At 52.2% G+C, this 13,275-nt stretch overlaps 2 protein-coding genes across 2 annotated transcripts in view; one reads left to right on the forward strand and one right to left on the reverse strand.

Moving 5' to 3' along the window:
* The window catches only part of LOC146871331 (uncharacterized), a 733,473-nt gene that overhangs the window by 37,476 nt on the left and 682,722 nt on the right, over nucleotides 1-13,275 (reverse strand). The window lies entirely within an intron of this gene.
* LOC146871332 (uncharacterized) overlaps nucleotides 1-13,275 on the forward strand; it is a 574,862-nt gene that overhangs the window by 6,156 nt on the left and 555,431 nt on the right. The window lies entirely within an intron of this gene.

A 13,275-nucleotide genomic window follows, 5' to 3' on the forward strand; every position in this document is an offset into this window, starting at 1 on the left:
GTGAGGCAACTCTATTAATATGATGGTCGAACTTTAATCCACTTTTGAATGCTTTAAACATTAAGGTGCCGATTCCGAACCGTTAAAAACTTACCCCGTACGAATCGTATCCGGATTTTTGTCCGTACGAATCGTATAAGTAGCTTACAAACTGCCAAGTACGATTCGTATGGGAAAAAGTCCATACGAATCGCATTGGGAAAATTTCCCCACATGTGCTCGGGTCGGAAAATGTGTCCGACACATCCCCGGACGATTTAACGTACGAATCGGAAAAATGAAGTCCGACCGCGCAAGTACGATCCGTCCCGTGCTTCCGATTTTACAACCGTATGGAAAAAACACCGTACGGACCGAACTCCTATAGCAACCATGGAGACATGTGCCCGCATACGCGCCGAACACCCCACCCCAGACCCCGTATGTAAGCGCCGAACACCCCCCCAGCCCTCGTATGTACGCGCCGAACACCCCCCCCCAGCCCCCGTATGTACGCGCCAAACGCCCCCCGGCCGCAGATGTACGCACCGAACCCCCACCAGTGTATGTACGGAGCGTACCCCCACCCGTGTATGTATGGAGCGTACCAACACCCAGCCAGTGTATGTATGGAGCGTACCCCCACCCGTGTATGTATGGAGCGTACCCACACCCGTGTATGTATGGAGCGTACCAACACCCCACCCGTGTATGTATGGAGCGTACCCCCACCTGTGTATGTACGGAGCGTACCCCCACCCGTGTATGTACGGAGCGTACCCCCACCCGTGTATGAATGGAGCATACCCACACCCCACCAGTGTATGTACGGAGCGTACCCCCACCCGTGTATGTATGGAGCGTACCCCCACCCGTGTATGTATGGAGCGTACCTGCTCCACACCCGTGTATGTATGGAGCGTACCCACACCCCACCAGTGTATGTACGGAGTGTACCCCCACCCGTGTATGTATGGAGCATACCAACACCCCACCAGTGTATGTACGGAGCGTACCCCCACCCGTGTATGTACGGAGCGTACCCCCACCCGTGTATGTATGGAGCGTACCCCCACCCGTGTATGTATGGAGCGTACCCACACCCGTGTATGTATGGAGCGTACCCACACCCGTGTATGTATGGAGCGTACCCACACCCGTGTATGTATGGAGCGTACCCACACCCCACCAGTGTATGTACAGAGCGTACCCCCACCCGTGTATGTATGGAGCGTACCCCCACCCGTGTATGTATGGAGCGTACCCACACCCCACCAGTGTATGTACGGAGCGTACCCCCACCCGTGTATGTACGGAGCGTACCCCCACCCGTGTATGTACGGAGCGTACCCTCACCCGTGTATGAATGGAGCATACCCACACCCCACCAGTGTATGTACGGAGCGTACCCCCACCCGTGTATGTATGGAGCGTACCCCCACCCCTGTATGTATGGAGCGTACCTGCTCCACACCCGTGTATGTATGGAGCGTACCCACACCCCACCAGTGTATGTACGGAGCGTACCCCCACCCGTGTATGTATGGAGCATACCAACACCCCACCAGTGTATGTACGGAGCGTACCCCCACCCTTGTATGTACGGAGCATACCCCCACCCGTGTATGTATGGAGCGTACCCACACCCGTGTATGTATGGAGCGTACCCACACCCCACCAGTGTATGTACAGAGCGTACCCCCACCCGTGTATGTATGGAGCGTACCAACACCCCACCCGTGTATGTATGGAGCGTACCAACACCCCACCCGTGTATGTACGGAGCGTACCCCCGCCCGTGTATGTACGGAGCATACCCCCGCCCGTGTATGTACGGAGCGTACCCCCACCCGTGTATGTATGGAGCGTACCCACACCCCACCAGTGTATGTACGGAGCGTACCCCCACCCGTGTATGTATGGAGCATACCAACACCCCACCAGTGTATGTACGGAGCGTACCCCCACCCTTGTATGTACGGAGCGTACCCCCACCCGTGTATATACGGAGCGTACCCCCACCCGTGTATGTATGGAGCGTACCCACACCCCACCAGTGTATGTACGGAGCGTACCCACACCCGTGTATGTATGGAGCGTACCAACACCCCACCAGTGTATGTACGGAGCGTACACCCAGCCCCCCCTGTATGTACGGTGCGAAACACCACCACCTATGGACGGTGCGGACCAAAACCCTGCCCATGTTTGTACACACCCTACCCCAGGCCCCTACACCAGCACCCTCACCCAACATCGCGCATGTACGAGTCGTACTAAGCCATAGCAAAGGTCAGCACTGTACAACAACATGGCCCATGTACGCACCGTACAGACGCCAAAAACACTTGTACTGAACCAGGACAAAGCAAAACAACACAAGGAGAGTCAATTCGATTCGCACAACACCACAAAACATGTCCAACAAGCCCAAATACATCCTATACACTGACCTGCAACTGCCAAACAGCTAAACAGAGGCCCAAAACACAACCACTCCTTATAACACACCCACCCAAAGTTCAAACACAGCCACACCCACAAATGGACCAATAAAAAAGCCCAGCACACACAAAGCATGATCCTTTGCAACAGATCCACTACTGCCAGACCACAGAGACAACGCACTGCACCATACTACATCCATCAATACACCTTACACTTGCACTCCTTCACACAACCACTGTCACAAACACCCCCTCATCACATTCACACACACACACACACACACCCCTTCACAACCACACTCACACACCCACAACCATCCACACCCCCACAACCATCCACACCCACACCCCACACCATGCCCACTAACAAGAATCCAAAGTTCACAAAGGAGGAGCTGGATATCCTTGTCGACGAAATCATCAGAGTCGAGCCACAGCTCTTTGGAACATTGGTCAGACAGACCAGCATAGCAGCAAAATCAGCCATGTGGCAGAGGATTGTCAATTCTGTGAATGCTGTTGGGGCCAACAGAAGGACCAGGCATGAGTGCCAAGGCAGGTGGTACGATCTGCGGAGGACGGTCCGCCGCAAAATGACGGACGATCACAACCAGGGGAACATCACTGGAGGAGGGCCGCCCCGCAGACGGGTACAATACCATCTCTGGGAGGAGAAGGTGATGGCCACGCTGCCGCCGGTTGGAGTACACGGACTAGAAGGAGTCCGAGACCCTGGTGAGTACACAAACAACTCACCTCACATGGGGGGAACGCCATACACAACCAAAATCCTAATCATGCACGCAACCCCCCCAAAGCCAGCACCGGACACAACCACACTCCAAAAACACACATGCCACTAGCGCCTCCATGCCCCATGCACCAAGCAAGGCCATGCCAAGTCACAGGCCACACAAAACACCAACACAAGACAGGATGTCCCCGATGCCGGGAGGGTGGGCCTCAAAACTAACATTGAGCAACTCAGAAGCACACAACAATGCCCTCAGCCCATATGGCCTAGGGCACCGCCATACAGTGTGTCCCCACACAGTACTGTGTTGCCTGCAAATGGTGGCCGCGTAGCAGGATGACATGGGTATGAAGGCACAATTTGCACATAACAGCAGCTAATGAAGACGCATCACTCTGAAAGAGTGGCAGCACACACCGCCACAGCAGCAGCGCAGACTCAGACACTCCGCCCAATGGGTGCCCGGAGATTAGAAACAAACCCACATGAACAAGCCAATGGCCTTTGAAAGACCTGCAAACTGTGTGTGCCCAGGAAGCTGAGCTGAGGTGACAGAGGGTGATACACAGAGGGAGGGAGAGGGGGGGGGAGAGAGGGAGGGAGACAGAGGGGGACACAGGGAGACAGACAGAGGGAGGGAGGAGGGTGACAGAGGGAGGGAGAAAGGGAGACAGAGGGAGACGGACAGAGGGAGGAGGGTGACAGAGGGAGGGAGAAAGGGAGACAGAGGGAGACGGACAGAGGGAGGAGGGTGACAGAGGGAGGGAGAAAGGGAGACGGACAGAGGGAGGAGGGTGACAGAGGGAGGGAGAAAGGGAGACAGAGGGAGACCAAATCACCCTTGGGTGGTGTGGCCATGTCCGCTCGTCAGCAGGTGGACTGTGTGCATGTAGACAAGGTTTGGCAGTGCCTTAACCCCCCCCTTTTCCTTTGATAAACACTGGGCCATGTGTCAATCTGTGCACGAGCACATCCGTGCTGCAGGCACAAACCTAACCTTACACCCAGTATACCCACCCACTGTGTTTGTTAGAACCCTGTCACAAATGCTTGAGTTACCTACCTGCATTCTCAAATAGCATGGAAAAAACACCATTTGGCCACGTACAGTGCAACACATAAGGCGGCTCTGCATGGCTCGCTACGCCCGCTCACTACACTGCTGACTGCGTTCCAAAAAGATGCATCAAGTAAGATTGTGTCACACATAGGTAAAGTGTTGAAAGCTGTGGCCAAGGGATATACCCATGCACAAGTGCACTGTGAGAGGAATGCAAGACATATCCAACTACCCAGAGGAACTGTGCCAACTCAAAAATTAATGAAACATGGATGTCGCATGTAACACAATTAACATTGTCTCTCTCACACACAGGTCGTCGTTGTCGATCTCCCCCCAACACTGGGGGGGAAGTCTCACAGGACCAGGCTCTGCGTGAAGAGGACCCCACTGGCAGCGACGACTCTCACCACTCCGTGGATGACCCAGACCAACCTGGCCCCTCTGGTGTCCAACCACCTGCAGCACCTGCGTCAGGTACAACTGTGCCAACCACCACCCCCATTCCTGCCACATCCCAGGAGACTCCCAGGAGCCCTGCCCGCACACGACAACACAGCCAGGCTGACCAGGAGGGACAAGGTTCTCCGGGCACCCAGGAGGAGGCAGGCGACACCGCAAATGCCATCCCTCAGGGGTCCCGGAGACCCGATGTGCCCACAACGGCAGGCCAGGTGCAAGTGGGCAGGGGTGGTGGGAGTGGAGGATGGCGGACGCGCGAACCTGACCAGGTGGCTCAGGAACCGGTAATGTCACACGTCAGCAACATCCTGGACACATACCGGCGTGACACCAGGGGCATGGGCCAGGTTGCGTCCACCCTCACAGACATCAAGGGGACTCTCGATGAGATGAAGACCCTACAGGCCGAGCAATATGCCTGTCAACAGCGACACCAAGGACGGATGGAGGCAAGACAGGCTGAGCTCGTGGCGGTGCAAACGGACATGACCCGTGTACTCCGTCGGATTGCCGAAAACATGGGCAACCCTCCCTGTGCCACCAGGCGAAGAACATCACCAGCCACAGGGAGGGATCAGGAGGAGGAGGATTCATCCGACGGAGCATCACAAGCATCGTCACGGCCTGCTTCTGAGGGTCCCTGCAGGAAGGTGGGTCGTCCACGCAAAAGACCGTGAGAGTCAGCGGAACATCACCATCTCCCAGGTCACCTGGCCTGGCACCTGGCCCTCTGGCCCAACAGCAGCACATCATCACATGACATTCTCTGGCACATGGACTTGCTGGTCACTGTCTGACCAATGTTGACAAAGACTGTGGCATAGACTCTGATGATTTCCAATGGCAAGGATACCAACTCCCCCAGTGAACTTTGGATTCTACACTCCCGCCAAGCACCTCTTGTCATCCCCCCCAAGCATGTACCCCACCACAAATAAAAATCATCACAATCACGAGATGATGCCGTCATTTTGCATTATTCCACTACATGTGTGTGTTGTAAAGTCAAACCATGCCTGATATTAGAAGTAACTCCAACCATCCATACCCTGGGGTCTGAGTCTGGCACAGGACACACATGGGTCACAATGTATCATCCAATACAGACATGGAGCACCATACTCACCCGTGATGGGCCCAACCAGCTGAGGGGGTGCCCACACAACTGTGCCTACAGACCTATTTAGAAGAGCAACAATAATGCGCAGAGGTCAGGGATCATGTGGAGTGTCCTGGGGTGCTACTCCCAGGTATGTGTAAACAGGTGGCAGAACCATGTCCTGCATGCTTGAGTCAGGTGGATGTGGAGAATGGTGGGCCGGCCAAGGTTGGATGCATGGAGATGGCACAATGGGGTCTTGGATCACAGTGCCACAAGGTTGTGTTGGGGTTGTGGGCTGCATCCTGAGTGTGTGCGTGGATTGAGAAGGTCATCCTGCAGCTGGCAGTGATCCATTCCCCCCATCTCTGTTGGACGTTGATGTGGCTTGGTCGCCGGATGTTGAAGCAGAGCTGTGCAGATGCACCCTGGATGTGGACAAGTATCATGGGAGTTGTAACGCACATGTCCGTAGAGTGCAGGGTAGGATTAGACACGGATGTTGTAGTTGACCTGGGGGATGGTCTCTCTTGCCTGAGGTGGATGGAACTGGGGATCTTGTGCATAATGCAGAGTGTGCTGCAGCATGAGGCACAGAGGTTGCTGATCAGCATAGCACATGTCAGCAAGCAATCCATGATGAACACCAGCTCGTTTGCGTGGACACTGGGTGCCCTTGCTGCAGGGCCTGCAGCAGCATGCGCCATGTCAAGAAAACAATGCCACAAGTTGCACACAAAAACAAGGATCTCAGGAAGGAACTATGCAAAAGGTGTATGTCAAGGAAGGAATGTCTGATTCAACATGGCACACACACACACACAATGGATGCACATGCAGCACAGTGGCCGTCGTGGGGACTGACATGCCACAATACCTACACAGCCATGGACATCATGCACAATACAGATTCTAATCCCTGACAAACAGCTTGCAACTTGCTACTCTACACATAGACTCATATGCACTATCTCTGATAACTATGCCAGACATGCCGCATGCATAGTGGCAACAGACCACCATTGACAGAGATGAGGCACCTTGGATTCAGAGGGACACCTTTATTAGTCATGTGTGTCGGAATGCTAATGCAACTCTGTCAACACATACACAGGTCATGTGGATGAACATGTGGGACCGACACTGGCACCCCCCTTTGCACCACAGATGCTGGAAATCCATAGAACTGGCACACAAGTGACGGGTTACAGCTAAACACCCCCTGCTGCTCACGGAGAGGCTGCTATACACCATTGAGCCTCTAATGGGGAATTCACACACCATGTCAACCCGGTGCAACCTGTATGTTTCCGAGGGCAGTGTTACACACATTGATGGCTTCATCACAATCCACAATCCCATTACAGATGACTGTCACCAAGTCTGACCATCAATTCAGGTGAATTCAGCTCCATGTCATGTGCCCCATGGTGATTCTACATGTATGCAAAGTAACCAAACATGAACAGGAGCAGTGCACACACATTCAAAACAAATACCACACCCAAAAAGCTGTGCTGCATACCTTACCCTAAGGAGATTTTCAAACTTGTCTGTGCATGTAACGCTGATTCAGCACATGTTGCTGTGTTCATGAGGAATAGCAGGAGCACAACAATGCCACCAGCAGACAGCATGCGCACGTACCTGTGGATGAGAGACACACAAGAAGTCAGCCAAAAGAAGCACATCCGCATGCATGTGCATGTACTCGACACGTATAAGGTTGTCAACATGCTAGGTGACAATGATGACTCTGGAAAAACATTCTTCTATTGCACCATCACTCGAGTGACACATCCAAACACACCTCTGACTCACTTGGCAGACATGCAGATGGACACACACATTGCAACACATGCCACACACGGCCCAATGCGTGCACAATCAGACACTGGAACTCACCACTAAGCAAAGAAGTCGCGTATGAGCCGACTCCGGATGTCCTCTACCGCCTCCTCCTCCTCCACATCACTTGCCTCGTCACCAAGCCCTTCATCCTCCACGGGTGGATGGTCCTGCTCATCCGGATCCAGGATGAGTGGCACAGCTTTCTCCACTGCCATGTTGTGCAGCATGCAGCACACGAGGAAGATCTTGCAGACCTTCACCGGTGCATATGGGAGTGCGCCGCCGGTTTTGTGGAGGCAACGGAATCGGCTCTTCAGGAGGCCAAACGTCCTCTCTATCACTCGCCTGGTCTGCCCATGGGCGTTGTTGTAGCGGTGCTCGGCAGCCGTGCTGGGGTTGCGAAGAGTCGTGATCAGCCATGGCATGTTGGGCTAGCCAGCGTCCCCTACATGGAAACATCATGGACAAAAGTGGGTCAGGAGAAGCAGTAAGACAGGAAGATGACGCTAAATACAGGACTGCCAGAGTATACCCACCAACAATACATGCTCGTTCGTTGCGCAGCTGCAGCATCATTTCAGGCACCCTGCTACGCCTAATGATATAGGCATCGTGTGCTGATCCTGGAAAACGAGCACAGACATGTGAAATCACCATGTTGGCAAGACACACCACAAGGGCATTAATGGAGTGGTAATGCTTGCGGTTCCTATACGCTACCTCCTGTGCCTGTGGTGGTACCAAAGCCACATGTGTTCCATCTATGGACCCAATGACATGGGGCATCCCTCCCAGGGCATAGAACTCACGCTTGACACCTGTCAACTGCTCAGGAGTTGGGAATTTAATGAACTCATCCAGGTGATCCAACATGGCCTCTAAAAAATCATGCAGAACACGGCTGAACATGGTTTGGGACATGCCACCAACATGAGCAATGGTATATTGGAAGGTACCCGTGGCAAAGAAATGTAGGGCTGCCATCACCTTCATCTTGGGTGTCAGTGCAGTAGGATACCTGTGTAGCGGTTGGAGGTGTGGTGCCAGCCGTGTCGTCAAGTTCTCAATCAATGGTCGGGGGAAGTGGTAGCGGCGTATACAGTCATGTTCCCTCAGGTCAGCCAAGTCCGGAATTGGTCGAGGGAGAGGCGGAGCCCTGCAGTAAATTTGAAGGGACAACGAAGAGTGAGTACAGTACACCACCAATGTTAATGTACTGAGCACATGTTCAACAGGCAATACACATATGCTACATACAGAGTCAGGTCTGTGCAATATGCCCTGGACACGCATGCCAGGCAGGTGACACTCCTACCAAGAGCCAGCTACAAACGTCGATTCTCAACCTCAATATGCCATGCCATGAAACTAGCTGTGGGCCAGTGTAAGTGAACAGGCAGACGCATCACAGGAGTTACAGACATCCACATATGTGCAGAAGAAGGATGTTTATCGTACAGACAGGTTGCGGAACACTAGATGCACAGGTCACATGTCATAGAAAAAGGACAGACCACACACCTTGCCATGAAGGAGTACATGTCAAGACTGATCACACATACATTGAGAGTATGCAGATATGTCCTTGTTTTGAAACTCCGTGTCGATGCATACATACACACCTTACGTCGGATTACACATGTGGGCTGGTGTGCGTAACAGTGTGCCATGCCCATCTACACACAGACACATGTTGGTTGCAGCAACTGCAGATGCATTTGACCAAACACCTACAGCAAACCTATGGGAACACATGACATAGTTACAGCGTGCAACGCGGGCATTCACATGTCCGGTGTAATATTCCGTGTACCTGGCATCAGGGGACAGTTGCGGGTGTCGGTGACTGTGCCATGCCAGTGACGCATGGCTCAACAAGTCTGTACTACATGCACACATGTCAAAGGAGTGAAGGGGATGTGTGGCACATAGTGCACCATCACACATGACATGTGTACACAGCTCATCATACATTGATTTGATTCTCACCTCAGGAGTAATGTGCCACATCACAGCCTGACACACCTGTGCCCGACACGTAGTACTGCACAGACAATGCCTTGATGTCCAGCCTTGGCCAAGTATGACAGCTCTATTCCTGTCTGTGTGCCGCCTGTCACCACTGTCAGGTGTGAAACGCACCGTACATACGCTCTGAGGGCGGGTGTAGGGTCCCTATCACAATGGGAGTGCTGGCGTATGCGTACGCCATAGTAATACGGACCGTACACGCGTGTGTAGGGTCCCTATCACTATGGGAGTGCTGGCGTATGCGTACGCCATAGTAATACGGACCGTACACGCGTGTGTAGGGTCCCTATCACTATGGGAGTGCTGGCGTATGCGTACGCCATAGTAATACGGACCGTACACGCGTGTGTAGGGTCCCTATCACTATGGGAGTGCTGGCGTATGCGTACGCCATAGTAATATGGACCGTACACGCGTGTGTAGGGTCCCTGACACTATGGGAGTGCTGGCGTATGCGTACGCCATAGTAATATGACCCGTGCACACGTGTGTACGGTCCGTATTACTATGGCGTACGCATACGCGAGCACGCCTATAGTGATAGGGACCGTACACACGCCTGTACGGTCCGTTTCACTGCATTTGGGGTGCCCTAGGGCCGTGGAACGCACCGTACCTGTGTGTAAATATTGAAATAACATAGGGGACACATGAGGGACAAGTATAAGGGCCTAAATGCATGCTGGTTGTCATGGAGACCGAGTTTAAAGTTTGAATTTTTGCATCAGGTGGCCAGCAGAAGTCGGTTGGAAACAATATACTTTGTTGCAAAGTGGTTGTTGACTTGACCTCATGCTCAATTTTTAAACCATGCAAAGCCACTCACTGGGGTAGGTTTAAAGGGATTGGAGGAAACGTAGGATGCTAATGTGACTGACCAATCACTCTGTACTCCTGTAAATGAAACAGGCCAGCAAGGCAGATATAAGGCAGCCAGGTCCCATGAGAGAGCACTTGCCTGCACATCCTTTCATTCCACAACACTGCTGCTGCTCATGATTCCTCTGGCACCATGTCCAGGTCTGTGGAGAGGGCCCAGCCATTCACCCTGGAGGAGAATATGGCGTTGGTGGATGTGATCCTCCCACAGTACACCATGCTGTATGGTCGACCAGGGGAGCACGTGAGTGCAGACTCCACTAGCTTAGACTGTGCCCCTTTTTTGTGACTGTGACTTCTGGCATTGTGTCCATGTGTGACAGACATGCAATGTTGTTTAGAGTGGGTCCCAGGGTGGGGAAGGGCTCATGTCTCCCATGCAGAGCATGCTGTAGTTCCTGTGTGCACTCCTCACTTGCATAGTGCTTACTGTGACAATCAATGCATGGTGCATGCCACATTCTGCCTGGCTACTCCTCCTGGGAATGTTGTTTCTACAGTCCTGATGTGATTCTGTGGTCCCCCCAGTGTGACAGGTGACAGTACCCATAGATGTGTGTTTGTTTAGTGTACCTGTGCTGCGAGTGTCCAAATGATGTGTTTGTCCCCTGGACATTGGTGTGTGTGAGTAAGTCCCCTTTCATGTGGGTGAGTGCATACGGGGAGTGTGGCACACCAGCTGCATGAGGGATGGATATACCCTGCCCATCTGATGGGAGCAGGGAGCAGTGCTGTGTGACTGCCGTGCTGAGCCAGCCCCACACCTGTGACACCCCCCAGTCTAGTGGCACATGGGCAGAGTGAGGTTTGTACCCGCAGTTGGCAATGGCAGGTGATTGTCCTGTGCCTGTGTGTGTCTGTGTACTCTGCTGAGGTTGCGTCAGTGGGCTGGGGCATGTGACTGCTTTGAGGTGCTGTACATAATCCTGGTGTAGCTTGGGATGCACAGTGTGATCCAGGGGGTGACTTTTGTTTTGGAGGGCCAACATCGCTGCTTGAGGCTACATCATACCTGTCTATTTTCCCGGGTGCTGTTCCACGATCGTTGTCTGTCTCCCTCCCGCCGCCGCCATTCAAACGCGGCCGCTGTGCGGAGGGGGACTATGTTTCCCAGCATCCCCAGCGGCGGAACAGGAAGCGGAACAGGAACCCGCCTCCCGCACTCTTGCGCCTGGAGGCGCTTAAATTCAAACTGAGCCACTGGCAGAGCGGGTGACTTTTGTTTTGGAGGGCCAACATCGCTGCTTGAGGCTACATCATACCTGTCTATTTTCCCGGGTGCTGTTCCATGAATGTTGTCTGTCTCCCTCCCGCCGCCGCCATTCAAACGCGGCCGCTGTGCGGAGGGGGGCTACGTTTCCCAGCATCCCCAGCGGCGCAACAGGAAGCGGAACAGGAACCCGCCTCCCGCACTCTCGCGCCTGGAGGTGCTTAAATTCAAACTGAGCCACCACCTCGCGGGACCGTGCCGGGCTAAGCCAGAGGCCTGAGGAGGCCAGGCTGGGCCGTCCCATTGTTCTGTTATTTCAACTCATTGCCATGACTGTGGCATTCTGTATCTAAAACTGGTAGCGTGTTCTGTCATTGTTTAAGTTATTCCTTATTGCTGTCCTTAGATATTGTTTAGATATATTATTTTATTTTAGTAAGTGGTAATTGTTATCAGTATTTGACGTTTCCTTCTATATCTTGTTTTTATTATGACTCCACCAGTCCCTAAAGAGAAACTCACGTTAGGAGGGACTATTAACAGGGGAACATTAGACAACTATGTAATCAGGCCCAATATAGCAATTGATAGGGATATTGTTCTCGAGGAACGTAGGGCTGAGAGACGCCGCTCTATTGAGTCCGTAAAAAATAAGCGTCTACCTCAGGTCACGTCACTGATGGGTACGTTATCGCAACCTATTATGTCTTGTGAAAGCAGGACACTTGATTCTTCTTTTTCTGATAATATACCGCTACTTCTTCAAGACAGATCCCTTTCATCTTCATCTTCACCTTCACCTGACCTAAATAATGTTCAAATAATAACTCTGTCTCCGCCTCTTAGAGACTCAATTCCAGAGCCAAATGTTTCATTAGAGGCCCAGTTATCACCTCCTCTGATCATACAAAAAACGACCAGTATTTTGAAAATTCACCAACCACAAGGTCCACCACCAAAGAAAAGAAGGAAGAAGGGGAGTGGACTAAAGAGGGACAAGTCTAACCCAACTATTTTTGGTATTTCTAAGCCTTCTCCTTTAAAAGAATCCTTATCATCCACATCGGTTAATCCATCATATCTTTCAACATCTGAAGGATCAGATTCTCACTTAGTGGGAAATATTGAAACGTTTGAAAAATTAATTAGATCATTCATATTACCACTATTAGAGAGACTAAAAAGAATAGCCTCCCAGTTGGGGAATTTAGAACAGACCATTGGGGAGATCAAAGAGGGAACTAAAGATTTACCAAAATCCCTATCGGAAATTCTAACTACTGCCCCAGCCTTAAACACTATTGACCAACAGGGAGACAAAGCTTTGACTCAGGAAAAATCAAAAACCCTGAACTCGTCGTCTTCACAAAAATATCGTCTAGAGGGAAAGAGTAGAGGGAAAGAGGTGGAGGTGGGTGGGAAATTTAATTCCCAACAAATTATACAAAAGCCAACTGTTAAAGAAGATTCTACAGTGGCCCCTATTTCTAAAAACTAAAATTT

The sequence above is a fragment of the Triturus cristatus genome, chromosome 1_1, assembly GCF_964204655.1.
Source record: "Triturus cristatus chromosome 1_1, aTriCri1.1, whole genome shotgun sequence".
NCBI classification, from domain to species: Eukaryota; Metazoa; Chordata; class Amphibia; order Caudata; family Salamandridae; genus Triturus; species Triturus cristatus.